The sequence below is a fragment of the Thermobia domestica genome, unplaced genomic scaffold, assembly GCF_964235325.1.
Source record: "Thermobia domestica unplaced genomic scaffold, izTheDome1.hap1.1 HAP1_SCAFFOLD_825, whole genome shotgun sequence".
Lineage (NCBI taxonomy): Eukaryota > Metazoa > Arthropoda > Insecta > Zygentoma > Lepismatidae > Thermobia > Thermobia domestica.
In genome coordinates, this window is record NW_027656535.1 from 47532 (window position 1) to 71365 (window position 23834).

A 23834-nucleotide genomic window follows, 5' to 3' on the forward strand; every position below is an offset into this window, starting at 1 on the left:
ACTAGCAAATTAAACCGAGAACCACAGCAACCATATATATATTCTTATGATGTACTTTTCTTTGAGTGGTGTTCTCTGTCTATTGAATAACATTTTCTCAGTTTAATGCTAGCAAAAAACAAAACAAAATCAAAGTGTTTCTATATAAATTTAGTTCACCGTGTTGTAATATCACATGGAATTGAAAAACGAATAGTCGAACCTCTGCTATCTCGATCAAACTTCTCAGGATGATATACTGACTTACCGCAGAAGTTCGACTGAATACGTTTCTCAGTTCCATGGGAGAACCTGGAGAAGCAAAAGCCTGCGCAACGGAAAATACTAAATAAACTTGTAGAGCAGGTCAAGATGTATCATCATGCCAAGTTTCATTCAGATCAGAGAAGTTTGGCTGCAGCCATTTTCATTACAAAGCACAAAATGGATGGTCCCTAACCTCGAGAATCTTCACAATTGTCGACGAGTTGAACTGCACTCATCTGATCAAAATCAAACTTAAAATGACAGTTCACTTTCAACTGTTAAATAATATGATATGCAGGCTTCTGCTTTCCTAGTTACAGTCTATCCACTGTGGTATGCATATTAGTACAAATGTGAGAGTGCATATTTATTAAAGATTTGCTTCAAAAAGCGATGAAAGACATAGGCATTGCCGCGGGCGGTGATAACAAGATGCCGGAAAACGAACAAGCAGAAAGAATATGGGCTGAAGAAGTGTAAACGACGACGCGGCGGCCCGTAAAGGTGTTGCCGTCCTATTAAATGAATAATATCAAAAGAAAGAAAAAAAAAGTAAAAAATTTCGCGCTCGTAATCAAGACAGAAAGCAACTAAAGGAAATCTTTGTTTTACGTCCCACGTTATGCCGCTTAGGCTAAAAGAGGCGCTGATTATGAGAAATGATTGAAATGGTGGTGGAATGAAGAAAGTGGGAGGAAACGGGAGAACCCCGCGGTAACCCACCGCACATAGTTTTTGTCCACCATAAAGTTAACTTGGCGGGGGCTCAAGACAGAAAGACGGTTGGAAAAACAAATAAACGATGTTGCATCCCGTAAAAATGTTCGCGACCTATGAAATCAATATTTTTTCTTAAAGAAAAAAAAGAATTAAAAAGAGAAAAAAAGGTCAAAATTTCGCGCTCGCTTCGCTCGCGATCAGCAGAGAAAAGAGGACGTGACGCACCCCTAAAAGTGTTGGCGACCGATTGAATAAATATTGTGGGTAAAAAAAAAAAAAAAAAAAAAAAAAAAGTCAAAAATTTCGCGCTCGCTTCGCTCGCGATCAGCACAGAAAGAAGGACGTGACGCGCCCCTAAAGGTGTTGGCAACCGATTCAATACATATTGTCGGTAAAAAAAAAAAAAAAAAAAAAAAAAAAAAAAAAAAAAAAAACGCTCGCTTCGCTCGCGATCGACATGAAAAAGGCAACGACGTGACGCCCCGTAAAATTGTCGGCGACCTATTCAATCAATATATTCGGTTGAAAAACAAAGTCAAAAGTTTCCCAATCGCTTCCCTCCCGATCGACATAAAAAAAAAGGCAACCCCTTCACCTCTCCTTATGCATTCATCAGTAAACATACAACCATAGATCACAATACCACTCACATCACCTATCAGTTCTCCACGTCCATCAAGATCCAATCATCGCCCTGGCCCTTTATGATGATACACAACATTACATGTTATTGTGTGCATTGCCCCGCGTTACAATACATGACCAAAAAAAAGAGAAAAAGAGCTGCACTGCCTTCAGTGTAGACATGTTCGTATTCGTAGAAAATGATTTTAGGTACACGATAGTACAGTAATCTATCTTCACATGCTTCAGATGTGAACGATACCTACACATGAAGAGGGCTCCCGAGGTTTCCTTTTCCAATAGGATGGAGCTCCACCACACTTGCAGAATGACGAGAAGTTATGTTAATAAATATATCCCAGAGTGTTTCGTAACTCGCCCTTGGTCCTAATGATGAAGCGTTCTTCAGATGGCCCCGATGTCTCCACACATGATACTATGCGACTTCTTTTCACGAGGCTCTCAAAGATCACGTTTGTGTCCTAACATTCTCTGCAGATATGACACAGCTGCGATAGCGGATCACAGAAGCCTTTCCTCTCCTTACAAGAGACGTGTTCATTCGAGTATGTGAGTAATTCGACTATCGATTAAATATCTCCCGTGTCACGATAGTAGTCACTTTCAATTCTTCTAACGAAGGTAAGAAAAAATGCTATACAAACTTCCTTTCGGTATATAAAGGATTAGGGGCCCAGAGAATATTTTCTTTCAAGAGGATACATTCTTTTTCGAACACCCTGTATATAGATCCTCTAATTATAACTGCAAACAAAATGTTGATTTTGCAATTGCTTCCATGAGAGAATATTCTGTGCACTTTCTTTCTGAAGGGCCGGGCCTAAACGTTTTCCTTAATCATTAAATTTAGTAGTTATCTACAATTACATAGTTTTCCATTGTTCTCAAAATAAAGATTTTTCTCTATGAATTGTTGAATGTTGCTAGGGATATTGAAGTAATTCTTTTTAGTGTTTTTTTCTTTACAATAATGTACTGAACGCCTGCATTAAGGAAGTTCGTGTGTCCATCTTGCAAAATGTTTCGTCTTTTTTCATGCCCACTAAGGTAAATATTCATTTTGCTCTTTTCTCTGTATGCAAACCACATTTCTTAAAGGCAACATTTTCATACAAATGTAGTACTAAAAACTTCTAATTGGCAACATCTGGGCTGCGAAGAGGAAAAAGAAAGAAATCTCGTACGTATTCGCGCGCAATTCGGAATTAGCCAATGAAAAGCACAAAAGCGGCCACCATCTCTCTCTCTTTCTTATTAACGGTTTTGTACTTTCTGCAGTTCTATCAGTGCTGCTAACCTCTTACTATATCATTGAATATGTATGTTTAGATATATATATATATATATATATATATATATATATATATATTTTTTTTTTTACAAAAAATCATACTACTACGGAATAATATTAAATGCCTTTAAACCCTCATTTCTGTTTGCACTTTCTGTTACACTACCTTCCCCGAACTTCTTTCAAGTTATTAAGTGCAGAACGGGGAGTTATACATATTTACTTGCGCTTTGACAATATCTGCACATTGTGTAATAATAGGAGACGTATAAAATAAAACTATATACTAATACGTATATATATATATATATATATATATATATATATATATATATACAGTACACATTCCACTATCCGAGGCTTTCCTTTTCTTTTCTTGCTGACGATAAATTACGCTTTTAGAAATGTTGTCTGAAAACAATAAGAATATGTGCAAAAAATACAATCAGAGGTAGAGGTCTTTAACAGGAAATAAGCAAGGGAGTTGAAAAATTTTTTATGCATGTAAAAAATATAGACATGAACCAACTTGTGAAATAAAAAGACCAGAAAACTACTCTTTCTAAATTATGTGTAAACTTTTTACCGAAAACGAAAGTTGCACGAAAGACTTTTTGTCCGTTTTTTGGCCTCCGGTGCTTGGGGTCCCTGATTCAATCCCAGCTCGTGCCGTGTGAACTTTGTCGTGCATAAAGACCGTGCTCATGGGTTTTCTCGGGTTTCTCCCGTTTCCTCCCACTTTCTTCATTCAGTACTCATCATCACCGTCTCCTTTAGCGTAACCGGTATAAGTATGCGACGTAAATCTAAATATTTCATTTCATTTCCCTTTTCTGCTCATACTGCTGATTATGCGCGATTATGCCAACATCCAACTCCGCGGATAATCGTGCGATTACTGTATATACAACTAATACAGATACAACTAATTATATTATCAGTTACAGTATCGGTTTTTATTTACTAATTTGCCTCACTTTATTTGCATCCCTGCAGTAAATAATTCTTATCGATAATAGTTAAAATGTATATTACATTTTAGTGCTTCACGACTGAATGATCATCTGCCTTACGTTATCTCGCAGCTGAAGAGAATGCTACACTGAAAACTACCTTGCGTTATAAAGGGTAAGTGAAACATATCTTAAAAATATCTTTCATACATTTCATTGTGTACATTAAAGAATGTAAGTTTGCCTTTTTCCTGTAATCAATACTTAATAAAGGATTTATTTTTATTTATTTATATACAATTTCATACGTGGTTCGTGATAGTAAACTCGATAGGACACAGTGGCACTATGAACATCCGAATCACTCATCATTCGAACATTCAAATATTTATTCGAATATTAGTATATTCCAAGTAATGTTAACGACGTTAATATGCTTGCCTTTATAGTTAATAATGTCAATTCTTACTTAAAACATACTTCCTTAACAGGACATTGAAGAAAAGGTAGTTGCCAACGGCCATACCATGCTGAATATACCGGTTCTCGTCCGATCACCGAAGTCAAGCAGCATCGGGCCTGGTCAGTACTTGGATGGGTGACCGCCTGGGAACACCAGGTGCTGTTGGTATACTTTTTCTAATTTTGTTTTTCACAAAGACGAATATTCTCACATCGTTCACCACGATAATTTCGTAATCATGCATTACTTAAAACAATTAGCAACGCTTTCCACGCGCTGGTCTTTTTGAGTATTCACCGACAAACCTACGTAGCTACAATAACTCACTCGAAGCCATATGCATTCGCCAACGGCCATACCATGCTGAATATACCGGTTCTCGTCCGATCACCGAAGTCAAGCAGCATCGGGCCTGGTCAGTACTTGGATGGGTGACCGCCTGGGAACACCAGGTGCTGTTGGCATCTCTTTTTCAAATTTCATTATCCTTCAAGTACGAAAATACTAGAAACATTAATTTTATAGTACTTTCAAGAGATAATTTATCAACATTATTTCATAGCGATTAATCGATATTCTAAGCGTTATACCCACTATTTCTTACACTAACAGCCTGTTTATTTGCACGGCACATTAAAATAACCTGATTTCCGATCCGTGTGCACCTACTACTATACTTAACACGGAATGTATTACCACTTTTTAAAAGTAAATTATTATGACTAAGTGTAGATCTCCGGCGAGTAAATGCCTTTCGTATACAAGCACGACACATCTCCGCTATGTGCTTTACTTTTTTACTAACAGCATATAGAAATTGGATTTCAACGTGTTTCTACATAACAGAATGAAGCAAATTTCGTGATTTAACTCTTTCGAATAATGTGTTGGTCCTGACAAGGACCGTTTGAAATGAAAAATCTTGAAGAAGATTTTTACTTAGAGCTTGTGTACTTGGTAACAGCCTTCGTACCCTCACTTACAGCGTGCTTGGCAAGTTCACCAGGCAAAAGAAGGCGCACAGCTGTTTGGATTTCCCGGCTGGTGATAGTTGACCGCTTATTGTAATGGGCCAAACGAGAAGCTTCAGCAGCAATACGCTCGAAGATGTCATTAACAAAGCTGTTCATGATACTCATAGCTTTGCTAGATATGCCAGTGTCAGGATGCACTTGCTTCAAAACTTTGTAGATGTAAATGGCATAGCTCTCCTTCCTCCTCCTCTTCTTCTTCTTATCTCCCTTGGAGATATTCTTTTGGGCTTTACCAGCCTTCTTTGCAGCCTTTCCGCTAGTTTTTGGTGGCATGATGACTCACTCGTTCAGCAAAATTAGATGTGTCCGCCGATTTATCGACTTCATTTAAATTACAGTACGTGTTTCAATTCGCGCCAACTGCCTTGCTTTTCATTTGATGCACTCGGGTGCACGCTTGAAGTAGTAACAAAACTGACTTGATTCATGGGTGGAGCCAACAGCGACCCAGAACCGATGGATGCTACCAATGACACATCCAAAACTTGGATGTACATCTACAACTGCCCATATTATCGAGGCTACGCACTCATAGCTAAGATGCAGCGGAAGTGTAAGGAAACCCCCACCTTTCGCTTTATGAAAGGCTTCATCAAGATCAAGTGTACTCTGCAGGAAGACTTTTCTGTTATACAAGAAATTTGCTCAGAAGAAAAGCTTGAATACGCAACGGAAATTCAGAAAAAGAATGACGTTGTCAAAGCAGTGATTCGTCATTTGCCTCTTGACACCAATGTTGATGACATCATTTCTGAACTGAAGGACAAAGGTTATCCAGTCCTTTCAGTCATCCAACTATCTAAACGGAACACACAAGACCCGTTCGGGAAAACTTTCTTTCCCCTTTTCTTAGTGACAATGAGGAAAACCTTGCGAGCCACATCAATTTTCAAGGAAGACCTCCTACTTCACATGAAGATCCGTATTGAACAGTATCGTTCTAAAGCCTATTTGCAATGCTACAAGTGCCAACGTTTTGGCCACGGCCAAAGTACTTGTAATGCACAACCTCGCTGTGTCAAATGTGCCGGTGCCCACTGGACTTTTGAGTGCAACAAACGAGACTCACTCACGCCTGCTAAATGCGTCAATTGCACGGGAGATCACCCTGCTAATTACTCAGGATGTCCTAAACTTCAACGCCTACTCCAGGGGAAAACCAACAAGACCGCTTCTTCAGAAACCACGCCGACTCCCACGACACAACCAACCACGAAGCCCACCAAGCCCTTTTCCAGTACAGATGACCGGACCTCCTGGCCTTCTCTTCCAACGAAAGATACATCTCCTTCAGCATCCGAAGACACTGCTGCCAATTCCTTAAAGGACCTTCTTCAACTCTTAAAGGACTTTGAACTCTTCAAATTACTCCCTCTCCTCAAGAAGTATATGCCGAAACTGAAAGAAGAACAAGACCTGTTCAGCAAGCTGTCAATCTTCATTGACATGCTTAGTGAATTCTTCAATTAATCACGTTCTTTCCATACATTCAGGACCACACCCTTATGAGGGCCACTCCAGGCCGCCTCATTGGTCATCGCTGCTGCCAATCAAGACTCGTCTCAGCTTCCAGCGCTAAAACTCTCTCAACAGCAACGACCGGACTCACAGCTCCCCAGGCATCATACAGGACTTCTACCAGAATCCACATTCCCTGGCGATCAGCGACAGTGGCTGATTTGGTCATCACTTCACATGCCGTCACTTCAAATGGATTATCATCTCATATAAGAGGCAGGGGCTTATAGCCCGGAACTCCAACTCGACCAATTTGTCAAGATAACCTGTGGAACCTGTGGAGGCCGCAATTTTTCCTCTCATCTTATTACGAAAGAATATTGAACAATGTCTGGTCGCGGCAAAGGTGGAAAAGTCAAGGGAAAGAGCAAGTCCCGCTCCAGCAGGGCTGGCCTTCAATTCCCAGTAGGCAGAATCCATCGTCTTTTGCGAAAGGGTAACTATGCCGAACGAGTTGGTGCTGGCGCTCCCGTGTATTTGGCTGCAGTCATGGAATACCTGGCAGCTGAAGTTCTTGAGTTGGCAGGCAACGCTGCTCGTGACAACAAGAAGACTAGGATTATTCCACGTCATCTGCAGTTAGCTATCCGTAACGACGAGGAATTAAACAAGTTGTTGTCTGGAGTTACAATCGCTCAGGGTGGTGTTTTGCCCAACATTCAAGCTGTACTTCTGCCCAAGAAAACTGAGAAGAAGGCATAAATGTAAGACCTATATCTCATACAAATCGGCCCTTATGAGGGCCACAAACCCCTTTATAGAGGAGATTTACGATTGAAATGAATTGTTTTCGATATACAGACTCATCAAAAGTGTCTGAGATAGTTGCTTAGTTTCATTCGAAATTCTCGCTGCTATTCGATTAATTAGTATATGTGTAGTCGTCGATCGTAATTGAAGCCCATAGGAAGTCACACTAACTTTAGAATACTCCAAACAGCGATGTGCTTAGTTCCCACTACATTATTAATTATAAGATCATTACCTTTTGTATTGTCGCTAGCTACATTTTTTTGATATTTGCGTACATCGGGCTCATATTACCCAGAGGACAGGACAGTCGAGCCCAGATTCTCAGCAATGGAAGAAAACCTCATACCACATATTCTCATGTACTTCATGCTAGACAAAGGAATTTCCAACATTCTTAAAGCACTCATGTTTCTCTCTTGCGTTGGCTTGGCTGAAATTACTCTGTTCAATATGTTCTCGACATTTATTATTGTTCATTACTATGCCCCAATGACATCATGAACAGAGCGGATCAGAAAACTTTCCTAAATTTCTTTTGCAACATAGTAATGACATTAAATGCACACTTAAGTACGATTTATTCTTTGCAAGGTCGATATTCATATTTGTGTGATATGTGTTATATGTATATGGTTTGTAATACGCAACTACTCTTATTCTCTGATCTCAGAACTCATTTGCTACTGTGCCCAACGAGCGAGCCTAGGTTTCTTGTAACTACTGCCTTTCTTTAGTAAATAATGTGAAGTATACAATGCATTAACCTACATCTCATATTTGTATTACTCTTTATTTTAGTAACCCGCTACGAAGTGTCATTAATTTACATGTAAATCACAATAGACACTACCGCAAAAGAAAGAAATCGAACCCAAGACCACGTAAACAAGATAAAGGACAAGATTCAGGTTTCTAACGCATTATTCGCCCCTCACAGCACAGTATAGAAGTTGTATAAGCCTCTATACGTACATCCTACTGTCAGAACAGAAATTCCGACTTGCGTTTCGCATCTCTCATGCTCGCTACTTCCAACAAATCGCCAATTTCCAACCAGAACCCCTTCTCCAGCATTAATACTGCTACATGATATGAATACGTATACATGAACGTACATAATGTAAAAAAAAACGTATGATTTTCTCAAATTAATCTCTCTACGTCTGTAATTTAGTGTGCATCAAAAGGCTTTAATGTAGTTACACGAATTCTTATAATCTAACAGAAAATCGCACAAAGTAAATCTTTCCCTTTATATAAATTTGTTGGCTCTGAAAAGAGCCGTTTATGCCAATTTTATATCCAAAATAGGAGGAACCCCAACTTAACCTCCGAAACCGTACAGGGTTCTTCCTTGCCTCTTCAAGGCATACACAACATCCATAGCTGTCACTGTCTTCCTCTTGGCGTGTTCTGTGTATGTAACAGCATCTCTGATTACGTTCTCCAGGAATACTTTCAATACTCCTCGGGTCTCTTCATAAATGAGACCAGAGATACGCTTCACACCACCACGGCGAGCAAGACGCCTAATAGCGGGTTTGGTGATACCCTGGATGTTGTCACGAAGAACTTTACGGTGGCGCTTGGCACCTCCTTTGCCAAGACCCTTGCCTCCTTTTCCACGTCCTGTCATTTCGATATGTTACTGCTTCGCTCACCACACACGAGAAATACAAGCCCAAGCAGCCCAAGACTCGTGGTTTTGTTCCTTCGATCATGCAGGGAAAGCACGGAGGAAAAACACAAAACGTGTCTAAGCCAATGAGAACTGTCCTTTTCGACTGACTTTATCCAATGAGAAATAGCTTGATTTAACGGTTTTGCTCTTTATATAACTTGACTTCATTCAGCGCGCAATTATTTGAAACAAGTCGTGACAGTTGCAATGGCACGTACCAAGCAGACAGCTAGGAAATCTACTGGAGGCAAAGCTCCTCGAAAGCAGCTTGCCACCAAAGCTGCAAGAAAGAGTGCTCCAGCTACCGGTGGAGTGAAAAAGCCCCATCGTTACAGGCCTGGTACTGTGGCTCTCCGAGAAATTCGTCGTTACCAGAAGAGCACTGAATTGCTCATCCGCAAGCTGCCCTTCCAACGACTCGTCCGAGAAATTGCACAAGATTTCAAGACAGATCTTCGCTTCCAAAGCTCAGCTGTCATGGCTTTACAGGAGGCAAGTGAAGCTTACCTTGTAGGGCTTTTCGAAGACACCAACTTGTGTGCTATTCACGCAAAGAGAGTCACAATCATGCCTAAGGACATTCAGCTTGCTCGCCGCATCCGTGGGGAACGTGCTTAAGTTTGAAGTTCTGGCACTGAGTTCAAAAACGGTCCTTTTTAGGACCAATACACTACTTAGAGATGCTGTTATCCTAACAAGGATCTTGTCCATACTTGTTATCTTTTTTTTTTAAATTCTCACGCCGTATGTTGCATAGTTAATACATCTACCTTCGTTTTCCTGTCGTTTCGTATATCATCCTATCTTTCAAGTATATTCTTTAGTTTTCCCCTATGTTTACCGATTGATTATCTTCGTTTTATGTGGTCAAGGGTTCGATTTTGCCATATGTTGCATAACTTAACTTCGATTCAACCACTGTTTGCCCTTCTCAACGTTATTAATCTGATAGAACTCGCAGGCGAAATATGTACTTCTTCCAAGGTAGCAAAAGTAATATTATTTTGTCAGAGGTCGCTGCTGTTGAATGCAAACGTTAAACTAAACTTTCTTTAAGTGTCTGTTTGTACTTAACATCAGTTCAATTGTACACCTACATTTCTGCTGGTGTTACTATTTTTCTTTATAGCAATATTACGAATTATAAGACGGTATCCGTGGTTATTAGCGTGTTCCCTTTTCCTAACACTTTCTCATTACACCAGTATTTCCATCATTCATTAGGCGTAATCACCCGTCTCCTTTATCATAAAAATCATAATAGTACGACGTTAAATTGAAACATAGTCTACTTCACTTTCACGAGTTGTAATAAGTTCGAACATTTCTTTCACCCCAGCCTTGAAAAGAGTTGATTTTAGTTTAGTGTCCCTTTCAGCAGCAAGGCTGTTTCAAACGTGGACCTACTTATTAACGTGCAATGCGAAACATTTGAGCTCCCACCGAGAATCGAACCCAGTCAGCCTGCAAAAGTTTTTCTAACAAATGCATTAAGTGCGTTTTCTGTACTGTTTCGCTACTTGAAGATAGGAACAAGGAAAAAGTAAGTGATCACAAATTGACATTACGTAATGTGTTCCCCATTTTTTTTCGAGTACACCATTCTTGACACCCGTGAAAGCTTTCTTTCCCCACCCTCAATTCCCCTCTGTTATAAAGCACTTACATCAAGAAGTGCTTCGGTTAAAAAGAAAACTCAAAGTCCCTTGCGTGTATACTATACATTGCTATGAATGAACATGTGATAATGATAGGAAAAGCACAATTTTACTCTTCTCAAAGTATTTGATGGCTCTAAAAAGAGCCGTTTTAAAATGTCAGATGATTTACTGACACATTTACTTCTTCTTTGGTGCAGCCTTCTTAGCACTTTTCGGTTTTGCTGTAGCCTTCTTTGGCTTCGGGGCCTTTGGCTTCTTGGGAGTTTTTGCCTTCTTCACTTTAGATGGTGATTTCTTAGGTTTGGGAGCAGCAGCCTTTTTCTTTTCACCAGTCTTCTTGGGACGTTTAGCTGCTGGCTTTTTCGCAGGCTTCTTCTCCTTTGATGCTGATCGTTTCGCCTTGGTTGAAGATCCACCTTCAGGCTTCTCCTTCAGCGATGAAGCACTAAGCTTAAACGATCCAGATGCACCTTTTCCCTTGGTCTGAACCAAAGACCCAGAAGCAACTGCACTTCTCAAGTATTTCTTGATAAATGGAGCAAGCTTCTCGGCATCCACTTTGTAGTTCTGAGAGATGTATTTCTTAATAGCTTGCAGTGAACTTCCTCCCCTTTCCTTCAAATTCTTGATGGCGTTGTTCACCATTTCTGATGTTCTTGGATGAGAAGGTGTTGTTTTTGGTTTCTTAGGCTTTGCAGACTTCTTAGGAGAAGCCTGTGCCGGGGCTGCAGGTGCTGATGCCGTATCTGCCATTGCTTTCTGCAATAAACTCAACGATACTGAAGAATGAAATTTTCGCTAGCAGGCAGCGTTGAGTTTGGTTACGGAGCGCGGACCGGATAGAAAGCACTTGCTGAGGCGGGCTGAGGTAAACAGAAGTTCGTAGTTGCCACAACGATAAGTGTGTTTCCTTCTATTTTGATAAACGATTTTTTTCAGGTATTCAATGAATGCACCAGATCCTATTCTTCCTTACTGGCTAGAAGAAACTTTATTCCACATAACTCAAAAGGCATTTGTTTTTATTCGCTTTTCTATTTTATGTTTCAGTCATTGCTAAGTCGGTCACACTACTTTTTCACCCTCCTTGTGCTTATAATTTTCATAATTTAACATGGAAATACTTATCAATAAATAATTATATTACCATGGTAATTAACTTCAATCCTTCCTGTGATTATACGCAAAGTACCATCTTCGTACTGCTTACTATAGTTCAATGAAGGGAATCTATAAAGTAACGCGTGTCGCACACATCTGCCTTGCAAACTCCCTGGCCTACTTCCAATGTATAGACTTTTATTTCAAATCCTGATTTAATTTCATAATTTTCTGTAGATTTTAACATTTTATTACCCAGCTTCTTAATACGAATGACAATCAAGCCTAAATATTTATTCCCTTTAACTTTATTTTTCTTTTTTATTTTGTGCCTTGTTTCATATTTGTTCTTACGTTAGCAATTAACGCACTTACCGTAGTTATGTATGAACAGGTTGTTTCTATATTTATTTTATTCCAAATAAATTAAATATATATACGGATTATTTTATGGTAGTTGATATTTTCTGTTGTTTCCTACGTGAATTGAGGAAACGCACGGACTTTCGCCTAATTCTTGTGCTACTTTCATATGTCTGTATCTGTCGAATGCTGTCGATCTGTCGAAATGTGTATTACTATCTGTCGATTCATCGAGTGAACTGAATTCGTTAACCATTTCACCAGGCGCGCATGCATTTTTTTTTCTTCTAAGGGATCCAAGCTTCGGGGGGCAAGGTTCCAATACTACAAGCCACTATGTCTATATACTATTATTCTGCATTCGAAAACACGATAAATATTCCACTTACTTTTTCACAAAAACATGATACAGACAGAGTACAGATGAAGTGTAAGATCAGATTTATATTGATGATACATCAATATTTTCCCTGTTAATAACTACATTTAATGAGAAAGTCTGCAAATGTATGTTCACTTAGGAACTTTTGCGAGGAGTCCGCACCCGGTGGACACCCCGTGAGTACGCCTCTGCACTTGACTATACTTCGAATTATACTGCAAACAGTTGTATTTTAGTTTCCCCGTTTAGTTCATCGATATCATTAACACAAAGAAAATAGATGTTATAGATGCGTATTCTCAGTTCTCGCTTTATATCCGGACGTCTGCAAAAATCTACTCCTTTTCTTTCTTTCACGCATCCACCAAACTAACAATGATTTGTATTATAATATTTGCGCATAAAATGTATATCTCATACCTTCCATGTTCTCAAGTATTCATAGACAAAAACGGTTATTTTCTGCGAACAAATTGTCCAAACACAGTGCAAATGTCATCTATAGATTGTCCTGGTTCCGTCTGCGTGTACATAACAATGCGTCATAATCATACATTGCACATTAAGGATATCAATTAATCTTCCCAAATTCCTAGATATGCCTGGCAAAAGTTCCGCGTGTTGTAAGGATATTACATTTGTACTACCGACAAGGTGGTATCTTCCAACATTGAAGTTCAATAAACCCCAAATGTGTCGGATATAGTATTTGATTTCTTGTCTCATTGTTTGCGTCAGAGATGTCTTCTCAAGTTAGGATTTACGATACATACAGGATGAGTTGTATATATTGTTGCTGCCAGCTCTATATTAATCCCATATTTGTAAACGAATAAAAACAGTATTCTAATTATAACAATGTGCTCACAATTAATTTTATTCTTAATTGTTATACGTATTGTTGATTAAAAATGAAAATGTTGCTAAGTGAATTTTATTAATATTTTCTGTTGCGTGATATAGGAAGTGAGTGAAATATTGGAGGAATATAGTGTGCGTAGCAGATGATGTGCAGTGGCTTTGGATCGCCTGTGATAAGGTAAGGCATTTGCTATTTTAATTAACGCATTTTATATACTGTAATCCTAATTATTTTTATGTGAATGTGCTTACTACTTGTGTATTCAGTGGGACCGATGTTTTAATATGTATGGTCAAGCAGTGTCGAGCCTGGTCAGTGTGTGGATAGGTGACCATTTTTTGTAAATCGATAACATTTAACTTTGTAAACACGGATGAAGTAGAAGTATATTTATTTTATTTTTTACCTCAAATATGTAGGACACTTCTCCTTTGTACATCAATTATTATTATTAGTTCAACTTGTTTACAAGTTAAATGAAAAGAATAGTCGTTATCGTGTGATGATTGTGCTCATTAGGCTAAAGAAGACTCGTGATAAGAAAGAAAAGAAGAACGGTGCTCAAGTTTCGTCACAGCATATTCTCAAAAATTTACAGGCAAAATTCAGTGTTCTGCATGAAAAGGCATATTTGTACGAAAAAAAAAAAAATTCTGCAGACGACAGAATTAAATAAAGTAATACACATGTATTTTAGAGTTACTGGTGTAAAATCATTACAAGTGCTTTGCCAGGTGGCCAATAAAAAGCACGAATACTATTTAAGGGAGCCAAAACAGGAGAAAGCTGGGGGCCTGAGCGATAGCAAGAATGTGCGTCCAAAGTGAACAGGAGCGAAGGCGACGCGGGTATACGTATAAGCAAGGGTAGTGGAAACCAGTTAGTTTTCGAGTTTCAATAGCACTTGTCATGCATCCATACTAGTAGCGCCCCGCTTGTAAACATTAAGTACACTATGCAAGAATACACCGCCGGTGGAAAATAGTACCTAATACAGTTATCTTTCATATATACTGACTTATTTTACAGTAGTAACCCAACACTAGTAAACGTAAAATAAAAGTGTATAACTTTATATTTAATTCTATCGCCTGGCTTAGTTTTTCACCTGTAAGATGTACTTATTTAGAGCAAGTTTCTTAACTAGCAAATTAAACCGAGAACCACAGCAACCATATATATATTCTTATGATGTACTTTTCTTTGAGTGGTGTTCTCTGTCTATTGAATAACATTTTCTCAGTTTAATGCTAGCAAAAAACAAAACAAAATCAAAGTGTTTCTATATAAATTTAGTTCACCGTGTTGTAATATCACATGGAATTGAAAAACGAATAGTCGAACCTCTGCTATCTCGATCAAACTTCTCAGGATGATATACTGACTTACCGCAGAAGTTCGACTGAATACGTTTCTCAGTTCCATGGGAGAACCTGGAGAAGCAAAAGCCTGCGCAACGGAAAATACTAAATAAACTTGTAGAGCAGGTCAAGATGTATCATCATGCCAAGTTTCATTCAGATCAGAGAAGTTTGGCTGCAGCCATTTTCATTACAAAGCACAAAATGGATGGTCCCTAACCTCGAGAATCTTCACAATTGTCGACGAGTTGAACTGCACTCATCTGATCAAAATCAAACTTAAAATGACAGTTCACTTTCAACTGTTAAATAATATGATATGCAGGCTTCTGCTTTCCTAGTTACAGTCTATCCACTGTGGTATGCATATTAGTACAAATGTGAGAGTGCATATTTATTAAAGATTTGCTTCAAAAAGCGATGAAAGACATAGGCATTGCCGCGGGCGGTGATAACAAGATGCCGGAAAACGAACAAGCAGAAAGAATATGGGCTGAAGAAGTGTAAACGACGACGCGGCGGCCCGTAAAGGTGTTGCCGTCCTATTAAATGAATAATATCAAAAGAAAGAAAAAAAAAGTAAAAAATTTCGCGCTCGTAATCAAGACAGAAAGCAACTAAAGGAAATCTTTGTTTTACGTCCCACGTTATGCCGCTTAGGCTAAAAGAGGCGCTGATTATGAGAAATGATTGAAATGGTGGTGGAATGAAGAAAGTGGGAGGAAACGGGAGAACCCCGCGGTAACCCACCGCACATAGTTTTTGTCCACCATAAAGTTAACTTGGCGGGGGCTCAAGACAGAAAGACGGTTGGAAAAACAAATAAACGATGTTGCATCCCGTAAAAATGTTCGCGACCTATGAAATCAATATTTTTTCTTAAAGAAAAAAAAGAATTAAAAAGAGAAAAAAAGGTCAAAATTTCGCGCTCGCTTCGCTCGCGATCAGCAGAGAAAAGAGGACGTGACGCACCCCTAAAAGTGTTGGCGACCGATTGAATAAATATTGTGGGTAAAAAAAAAAAAAAAAAAAAAAAAAAAAGTCAAAAATTTCGCGCTCGCTTCGCTCGCGATCAGCACAGAAAGAAGGACGTGACGCGCCCCTAAAGGTGTTGGCAACCGATTCAATACATATTGTCGGTAAAAAAAAAAAAAAAAAAAAAAAAAAAAAAAAAAAAAAACGCTCGCTTCGCTCGCGATCGACATGAAAAAGGCAACGACGTGACGCCCCGTAAAATTGTCGGCGACCTATTCAATCAATATATTCGGTTGAAAAACAAAGTCAAAAGTTTCCCAATCGCTTCCCTCCCGATCGACATAAAAAAAAAGGCAACCCCTTCACCTCTCCTTATGCATTCATCAGTAAACATACAACCATAGATCACAATACCACTCACATCACCTATCAGTTCTCCACGTCCATCAAGATCCAATCATCGCCCTGGCCCTTTATGATGATACACAACATTACATGTTATTGTGTGCATTGCCCCGCGTTACAATACATGACCAAAAAAAAGAGAAAAAGAGCTGCACTGCCTTCAGTGTAGACATGTTCGTATTCGTAGAAAATGATTTTAGGTACACGATAGTACAGTAATCTATCTTCACATGCTTCAGATGTGAACGATACCTACACATGAAGAGGGCTCCCGAGGTTTCCTTTTCCAATAGGATGGAGCTCCACCACACTTGCAGAATGACGAGAAGTTATGTTAATAAATATATCCCAGAGTGTTTCGTAACTCGCCCTTGGTCCTAATGATGAAGCGTTCTTCAGATGGCCCCGATGTCTCCACACATGATACTATGCGACTTCTTTTCACGAGGCTCTCAAAGATCACGTTTGTGTCCTAACATTCTCTGCAGATATGACACAGCTGCGATAGCGGATCACAGAAGCCTTTCCTCTCCTTACAAGAGACGTGTTCATTCGAGTATGTGAGTAATTCGACTATCGATTAAATATCTCCCGTGTCACGATAGTAGTCACTTTCAATTCTTCTAACGAAGGTAAGAAAAAATGCTATACAAACTTCCTTTCGGTATATAAAGGATTAGGGGCCCAGAGAATATTTTCTTTCAAGAGGATACATTCTTTTTCGAACACCCTGTATATAGATCCTCTAATTATAACTGCAAACAAAATGTTGATTTTGCAATTGCTTCCATGAGAGAATATTCTGTGCACTTTCTTTCTGAAGGGCCGGGCCTAAACGTTTTCCTTAATCATTAAATTTAGTAGTTATCTACAATTACATAGTTTTCCATTGTTCTCAAAATAAAGATTTTTCTCTATGAATTGTTGAATGTTGCTAGGGATATTGAAGTAATTCTTTTTAGTGTTTTTTTCTTTACAATAATGTACTGAACGCCTGCATTAAGGAAGTTCGTGTGTCCATCTTGCAAAATGTTTCGTCTTTTTTCATGCCCACTAAGGTAAATATTCATTTTGCTCTTTTCTCTGTATGCAAACCACATTTCTTAAAGGCAACATTTTCATACAAATGTAGTACTAAAAACTTCTAATTGGCAACATCTGGGCTGCGAAGAGGAAAAAGAAAGAAATCTCGTACGTATTCGCGCGCAATTCGGAATTAGCCAATGAAAAGCACAAAAGCGGCCACCATCTCTCTCTCTTTCTTATTAACGGTTTTGTACTTTCTGCAGTTCTATCAGTGCTGCTAACCTCTTACTATATCATTGAATATGTATGTTTAGATATATATATATATATATATATATTTTTTTTTTTACAAAAAATCATACTACTACGGAATAATATTAAATGCCTTTAAACCCTCATTTCTGTTTGCACTTTCTGTTACACTACCTTCCCCGAACTTCTTTCAAGTTATTAAGTGCAGAACGGGGAGTTATACATATTTACTTGCGCTTTGACAATATCTGCACATTGTGTAATAATAGGAGACGTATAAAATAAAACTATATACTAATACGTATATATATATATATATATATATATATATATATATATATACAGTACACATTCCACTATCCGAGGCTTTCCTTTTCTTTTCTTGCTGACGATAAATTACGCTTTTAGAAATGTTGTCTGAAAACAATAAGAATATGTGCAAAAAATACAATCAGAGGTAGAGGTCTTTAACAGGAAATAAGCAAGGGAGTTGAAAAATTTTTTATGCATGTAAAAAATATAGACATGAACCAACTTGTGAAATAAAAAGACCAGAAAACTACTCTTTCTAAATTATGTGTAAACTTTTTACCGAAAACGAAAGTTGCACGAAAGACTTTTTGTCCGTTTTTTGGCCTCCGGTGCTTGGGGTCCCTGATTCAATCCCAGCTCGTGCCGTGTGAACTTTGTCGTGCATAAAGACCGTGCTCATGGGTTTTCTCGGGTTTCTCCCGTTTCCTCCCACTTTCTTCATTCAGTACTCATCATCACCGTCTCCTTTAGCGTAACCGGTATAAGTATGCGACGTAAATCTAAATATTTCATTTCATTTCCCTTTTCTGCTCATACTGCTGATTATGCGCGATTATGCCAACATCCAACTCCGCGGATAATCGTGCGATTACTGTATATACAACTAATACAGATACAACTAATTATATTATCAGTTACAGTATCGGTTTTTATTTACTAATTTGCCTCACTTTATTTGCATCCCTGCAGTAAATAATTCTTATCGATAATAGTTAAAATGTATATTACATTTTAGTGCTTCACGACTGAATGATCATCTGCCTTACGTTATCTCGCAGCTGAAGAGAATGCTACACTGAAAACTACCTTGCGTTATAAAGGGTAAGTGAAACATATCTTAAAAATATCTTTCATACATTTCATTGTGTACATTAAAGAATGTAAGTTTGCCTTTTTCCTGTAATCAATACTTAATAAAGGATTTATTTTTATTTATTTATATACAATTTCATACGTGGTTCGTGATAGTAAACTCGATAGGACACAGTGGCACTATGAACATCCGAATCACTCATCATTCGAACATTCAAATATTTATTCGAATATTAGTATATTCCAAGTAATGTTAACGACGTTAATATGCTTGCCTTTATAGTTAATAATGTCAATTCTTACTTAAAACATACTTCCTTAACAGGACATTGAAGAAAAGGTAGTTGCCAACGGCCATACCATGCTGAATATACCGGTTCTCGTCCGATCACCGAAGTCAAGCAGCATCGGGCCTGGTCAGTACTTGGATGGGTGACCGCCTGGGAACACCAGGTGCTGTTGGTATACTTTTTCTAATTTTGTTTTTCACAAAGACGAATATTCTCACATCGTTCACCACGATAATTTCGTAATCATGCATTACTTAAAACAATTAGCAACGCTTTCCACGCGCTGGTCTTTTTGAGTATTCACCGACAAACCTACGTAGCTACAATAACTCACTCGAAGCCATATGCATTCGCCAACGGCCATACCATGCTGAATATACCGGTTCTCGTCCGATCACCGAAGTCAAGCAGCATCGGGCCTGGTCAGTACTTGGATGGGTGACCGCCTGGGAACACCAGGTGCTGTTGGCATCTCTTTTTCAAATTTCATTATCCTTCAAGTACGAAAATACTAGAAACATTAATTTTATAGTACTTTCAAGAGATAATTTATCAACATTATTTCATAGCGATTAATCGATATTCTAAGCGTTATACCCACTATTTCTTACACTAACAGCCTGTTTATTTGCACGGCACATTAAAATAACCTGATTTCCGATCCGTGTGCACCTACTACTATACTTAACACGGAATGTATTACCACTTTTTAAAAGTAAATTATTATGACTAAGTGTAGATCTCCGGCGAGTAAATGCCTTTCGTATACAAGCACGCGGATCCTACACAGTAGGGGCCTAGTAAATAGGGATCAAGGGAACCGTCCCTCAATAAAGTTATCATCTCGTATTTTTTGTGTGAAAATGGCTGGCTAAGGCAGTGCGGGAGTGCCGAAATAGTATTACGCGTACTCGGGAGTGCTTCGGGGTACGGATTTAGGCCCTTACCCTTCTAGGGGGACCTAACCCTGAAGAATTAGGTTAGAGGTACCGTCCTCAAATAATAAACTAGAAATACGAGGAACGTGTATTAGACGTAACCGGCCCTTTCAAGGACCACGCAGGACGCTCGGCGCCTGGCATTAATTGACAGTGACGCTCTCTGAGAGGTAATATATCTGTTAAAAGCTCAAAGTCCAAAGTAAATATCGTAGTGCAAAGTGCCTTATACGCTCAACTGAACGCGACGAGTGGTCAAAGTGCTATTAACTAAGTGACTACCAATACAAGTGTAACAGTGCTAAATCGAGATGGCCCGGCGGAAGAGGAAAGCGGCATCAGACTCAGAAGTAGGATGCATCCCGGAGCAACTACAAACAGCCGAGGAGGTGATCAGGTCAGACAGTAATCAAGACAAAGGTCAGTCAATTAGTATCAATACAAATGACATTAGAGATGGCAGACATAGGCGGAATTTGTCGTTAGATGATAAGAATATAAGCCAAGTTAATATAAGTCCTATAAACGATGATACTAGTAGTAGCTGCTCAGACACAGACGTAGAGTCAGATTTTTCTAAACTAAACATCACATATAGCACAACAGACGATTCTAGTGACACCACTTGCGAGACAACTTACTCTAGAGCACTACAGAAATCACCCAAGATTACACAGACGACACAAACACTGAACACAAAACAAAAGAAACCACTAATACGACAATATCCTTACATCACAGTTACAAACAGAGAAACTTTCAGTGACATCTCAAGAAAATTTGGAAATCTCACCGCGACAGTCACCAGTCAAGGCTTCAGGTTAAACGTGTGGAATGAGATAGCTTACAAGGAAATATTAGCGTACATACAGGAAAACAAAATAGCTCATTTCCACACAGCAAGAAACAACGCAAAGCATGCCAGGGTGGTAATTAGGGGGTTACCAGTCGACATGCCTATAACAGACGTGCAGGACTACATAAACAGGGTTCTACAGACAACAGGAGTCACAGTGCACCAAATGTCCAAACGGGTGTACAGTGACAAAAACAAGAAAACCGAGGGAAAAGAAAAGGTTCCAATGCCACTCTATCTCGTTAAGTTGCCCGATAATAAACTAAAGGATAAGCTCGTGAACTTGCCGCATATTTTGCATATAGCAGTCAGATTCGAGGAATATAGGCCTTCCCCCCAAGATGTAATTCAATGCCACAGATGTCAGAACTTCCAGCATTCTGCGGCCGGCTGCAATCTCCAGCCCAGATGTGTTAAATGTGGACTTGAACACTGGACGAAGGATTGCAAAAAGCCCAGAAGCGAACCACCAACCTGTGCTAATTGTCGAGGCCCCCACCCCGCCAATTACAGAGGCTGTGAGGTGTACAAGAAGATTCTGTCCAGAAAATCTGGCAACTTGCGAGATGGAAGGGCTGCAAGAACGAGAAAAACAGATACGACACCACAACAAACCAACAAAATGACCCAACAAAAACCAAAATCAACCCAACCTATCCCTCAACCTTCTACCTCCAACCAAACATCAACCCAGCAACCTAACCAACGAAAGAAGTCATACCAAAGATCAAAGCCAACACGAACACACGCAATAAGCACAACTAGTAGTGACACAGAAGACGAAACCACACCAATACGTACACAGTCATCAAAACAACACAATAAAAATAAAAACGAACCCATAACTAAACCACAAACAGAAAACTATACAGACATTGTCTCTAAATCATTAGGCCTGTTTCCTAAAATTGTAGATAATAAAAATGTAGACTCAGTATTATTTCATTTAAGAGACTTTATAAATAATCTGTTAATTTGGGCGGGCAGAGTTGCAAAGAAATCAACATTAGATCAGCAAACACAAACACACTAAAAAAAAAAAAAAAAAGCAATGGGCAGCTTAAATAGAAAACGAACAACACTCAGGATACTAGCCTGGAACGCAGAAGGGTTGACGGAGAAAGTAGATGAGTTAGGTGATTACATTGAACAAAACAAAATAGACATTGCATTAATTAGCGAAACACTGCTGAACCCGCTAACTAAAACAGCAATCCGAGGATATGCAATATACAGAAATGATAGGCATACAATAGGCAGCAACTTAGGCACAATGGTAGCAGTTAAGAAAAGCTTAAAACATACAGAGATAATCCTACCCACTCTCAATACTATTGAGGCTACTGGCATCAAAATATTTGTGAACAACCAACACGTTAACATTGTCTCTGTGTATAATTCCCCCTCTAAACAAATCGACACAGAAGACATCAGAAAACTAGCCAATACAAGTAGTTCAATAATACTAGCAGGGGATCTTAATAGCAAACATCCTCACTTCTGTAGCAGACAATCCAACAACAATGGTAGAAAACTATATAACTTCTTGCAAGGATCTCCCTTGCAGATCCTATCCCAATTTCAACCGACTCACTACCCTCACAACGGAAACGCGCCGGACGTACTAGATTATGCCTTACACAAAAACATTAACTCAAGACTCACTATACAAGTAGGAAACGAACTAGACTCAGACCATCAACCCATTATAATAACAATAAATGGCGAACCAGACCTGGAAAAAATTAATAAAGCACTCAACTACAGAAAAGCTAACTGGGATCTATTCAAAAATACAATAGATGAAAACTTACCAGGCGAGTATCCTATACACACAAAGGAAGATTTAGAAAAAGCAGTTAACACACTAACTAAAGCTATACAATTAGCAACTAACAAATCAATACCATTAGTAGACAATAATAAACATAGCAATAAATTACCTAATGTAATTCAGGAGTTAATTAAAACCAGAAATAAACTTAGAAGAGCATACCGAAACCATAGAGACCAAACTCTTAAAGCTCAGATTAATCAATTAAGACGAATAATAAAAGAAGAAATTAGGAGATACAAAATGTATACCTGGGATAAAAAAGTAGAAAGCGCCAATTTCAAAGATAACAGTATATGGAGAATAACTAAAACTTTAACCAAGCCATACATACCCACCCCTTCCATACATGGGGAAAATGGGCTAGTCTTTACTGATGAAGATAAGGCCAACACCCTAGCTGATACACTAGAAAAAACTTTCAAACCCAATGAAAATGACGAGTTCAGACAACATGAAAGGCAAGTTAAAAGACAAGTAAACGAACTGCTAGAAAGTCAACCATTAACGTCAGCAAGAAAAACAAACAAGAAAGAAGTGTACAAAGTAATAAAGAAACTAAAGCCTTTCAAAGCTGCAGGTCCTGACAACATACAAAATATTTGTATCAAAAACCTCTCACCAAAAGGAATTTCCTTTTTAGTCAAAATCATAAATGCAATAATGAAACTAGCCCACTTTCCCACTGAATGGAAAACAGCAAAAATAGTTGCATTACCGAAACCAGGAAAAGATCCTAAATTTCCACAAAACTATAGACCAATTAGCTTACTGAACACACTAGCTAAACTAACCGAGTCAATTATATTAGCAAGAATAAAACAACACATACAAAACTACAATGTGCTAATAAAAGAACAGTTCGGCTTCAGAAACCACCACTCTACTACACACCAACTAGTTAGAGTCATAGAATCAATAACAGATAAATTTAACAAAAACCAAAGTGTAGTAGCAGTATTTCTAGACATAGAAAAAGCTTTTGACAGAGTATGGCAAACGGGTCTTATATATAAGTTAAACAACATTGGCCTACCCGATATTTATGTTAAACTAATCTCTTCGTACCTGAAAAACCGTAAATTCTATGTATCAGTTG

At 38.6% G+C, this 23834-nt stretch overlaps 4 non-coding genes across 4 annotated transcripts; all 4 read left to right on the forward strand.

The window, feature by feature from the left end:
* The first annotated feature begins 4367 nt into the window (after positions 1–4367).
* LOC145677386 (5S ribosomal RNA) lies at positions 4368–4486 on the forward strand. The gene has a single exon (XR_014129802.1). It is a non-coding gene; the product is annotated as a 5S ribosomal RNA (ribosomal RNA).
* A 177-nt stretch (positions 4487–4663) lies between these two features.
* Positions 4664–4782, forward strand: LOC145677389 (5S ribosomal RNA). The gene has a single exon (XR_014129805.1). It is a non-coding gene; the product is annotated as a 5S ribosomal RNA (ribosomal RNA).
* Positions 4783–19163: 14381 nt separating this feature from the next.
* On the forward strand, positions 19164–19282 carry LOC145677387 (5S ribosomal RNA). Its single transcript, XR_014129803.1, has one exon. It is a non-coding gene; the product is annotated as a 5S ribosomal RNA (ribosomal RNA).
* Positions 19283–19459: 177 nt separating this feature from the next.
* Positions 19460–19578, forward strand: LOC145677390 (5S ribosomal RNA). The gene has a single exon (XR_014129806.1). It is a non-coding gene; the product is annotated as a 5S ribosomal RNA (ribosomal RNA).
* The last annotated feature ends 4256 nt before the right edge of the window (positions 19579–23834 follow it).